This window comes from Nyctereutes procyonoides, unplaced genomic scaffold, assembly GCF_905146905.1.
Source record: "Nyctereutes procyonoides isolate TBG_1078 unplaced genomic scaffold, NYPRO_anot_genome, whole genome shotgun sequence".
NCBI lineage: Eukaryota > Metazoa > Chordata > Mammalia > Carnivora > Canidae > Nyctereutes > Nyctereutes procyonoides.
Genome location: NW_026575051.1, coordinates 29,005,566 through 29,008,074, shown reverse-complemented (window position 1 = coordinate 29,008,074; position 2,509 = coordinate 29,005,566). Strand labels below are relative to the sequence as shown.

Here is a 2,509-nt window from a genome sequence, read left to right as displayed (position 1 = left end):
TTCTCTCTTTCTCTCTATTTGTCTCTCGTGAATAAATAAATAAATAAATAAATAAATAAATAAATAAATAATCTTATAAAAATAAGTGAAAGAGAATTGGTCATTACATTTTATCCAGTTTAGTCTTTCTACTTGAGTATTCTCATAAAATCAAGCTTTAAAAATACAGTAAACTAGCCTGAAATGTGTAGATTTTAACATATTAGAAATTACAAAATGTGTATGCCACTTACTGACATAGCACTAGACCCAAAGACCATTGGTATAAATATCCCCTTTGTCTTTTAACAATAACAGAAAGATTAGAGCAAAGGAATGATCACAGTTTCTAACATGTTGTCTTTTTTTGTTACAAATCAATGATGAAAGGTCATTACTTCATCAGTTATGAGAACTCAGATGCAGATGATGACTTGTTTTTCCTTAAAGAGAAACTGGGCTACTTCTTTGGATGTACCACAAGCAAATTTAAGAAAATCATCACCTGCTGCTTTGTAAACCACAATGTAATGGGTCTCCATGTGATGTTTGAGCCTCTGCAGTGCTAGGTTTCTATGCTCCTCACTTATAATTCCAGCCAGGGCTTCTCTATTCCTATCACCTTGGGCATTCAGACAAAGTACTGTACTTCCAACAGCAATGTCAGGTCATTTGAAGAATCCTGCAATATCTTGATCTGGACTGCCATAGTAAACCTTAAGTTCTGACAACAGTGTTATCATCAGTAAGTTCCATCTTGCTGCAAGAGCCACTTTCAAATTTGGAACTTACTATCTCTGGATCTGAAAACCTGTGATTATAGGGCTCTGAAATCATTGCTAAAATTATATTCCCCACATCTAACTTGAGAGATTCCATACTGAGAGACTGAACTATTCTCAAAATTTAAATAATGTGTCATTGCTGCAACATCTAGTTTATCCATATCGTATGAACCAGGCTAACACTTCTTGAATTCTCTTCAAAGGTAGGAAAAGAAGAAAAAATATTCAGGCAATAATACATTCTTCTTGAAAGCCATGGGGTGTAGCCTCATGATTTGCCTGACATGAGGTGGCCTATCAATACAGAGACAAAAGGAGGTTCCTAGCTCAGTGTTTAGTTCATTGCTAAATGACTGGTTAAACTATCTCAGAGTTGGGTCCACTTGCTGCTGGGAGGATAGGTTTTTGGCATGGATCTTTACAATTCTCCATCAGTTCCAACTGATCCAGTCTAACTAGTACTTTGTGTTAATTACTTTGTGTATTTGTTGTTGACTAAAACCACAACTTTCCATAACAGTAGGATCACCTCCTTCTCTTTGGAGCCCAGCTTGACCCCTGTAAATGGTAGTGATCCCCAAAAAAACATTATCAAGTAACCCAGAGACTCTGTCATGAATATAGGTAGGGAGAGAATTGGCTCTGAGGTAGTGAAGTGGGATGGAAGTAAGGAGAAAATCTGTGCTAAAACTTCTTCTGTGAGAAAGAGTGTCCCCCACCCTCCACTCTGAGCTACTCCTGGTGCAAACATCAGTAGCTAACCACCCAAGTCCACAGAAGGCTGATACTTCACACCCTGGGCAGGAAGCATGCAGCTGCTAGGCTCCAAGGGCCGTGGAAGAGTTCTTAGGGTAAATGGTAGAGTTGCTGGAGCCACCAGTCTCAATGGGCTTTCTCAGGCTCAAGAGGCTCTGCTGCTACTGCTACATCTTCCCCTCAGGCCTTGGCGATGCCATCTTCTTCATCATCAATAGTTTCACAGTGCTGGTCAAAGGCAGCTCTAACCCCAATGAGTTTCTGGAAGCTGATGAGGCACCTGAAGCAGGTAGGAGATATCCTCGTGACTCATCTGAGCCTCTGTGACCTCAATAGTCCCCTAAAACAAAAGCTGGACTGGTATGATGAGGTGTCCATGGGTGAGGGCTCTAGGGAAGGCAGGCTGTTCCCCAGTTGCATTCCACTTGCCCTCCTCCTGGAAGGCCTAGTCCCCCCGCAAAACTCGGGATTCTTGCAGAGCACGTGGTGACCCCTCAGGTCTTAGCAGAGCCTCAGCAGGCTGAGAGCAAGGAAAAGAGTGGGCTCCCTGAGCAGCTTGAGAAAGAGCCCAATGATGGCACCTTCCAGGCCTTCCCAGGAGCATCCCGAAATGCCCTGAAAGACCCACCATAGCCAAGGCCCCTCACGGGACTGAGAAAGCAGGCAGGTCCCCCAGGAGGTCAATCTGGGGCAGAATTTATAGGAATTTATAGAACCATCCCTGGAAGTAAACAGGGCATCCGCCGCTGTAGTTGGTGTCAGGAAGGTGGATCGGATCCCCAGGCAGCCCTCAAGCCTAGCAGAGCACACAGCACATCCCGCACAAGTGTCCCAGAGAAAGCTCCCAGTAGCTCCCACCGGGGTTCCAGCTTCCAGTGTGGAAGGACCAGCCGGGCAATTTCCCAGTCCTCCCCGCAACACAAATGGTGGCCACGCCCAGCCTGCAGAGCAGCCTGCAGCTTGGGCAGAGGCCCTCGGGTCAGACAGCA

At 44.6% G+C, this 2,509-nt stretch overlaps 1 pseudogene; it reads right to left on the bottom strand.

The window, feature by feature from the left end:
• Positions 1 to 395: 395 nt before the first annotated feature.
• Positions 396 to 1,467, bottom strand: LOC129512368 (epithelial splicing regulatory protein 1-like; annotated as a pseudogene).
• Positions 1,468 to 2,509: the final 1,042 nt, after the last annotated feature.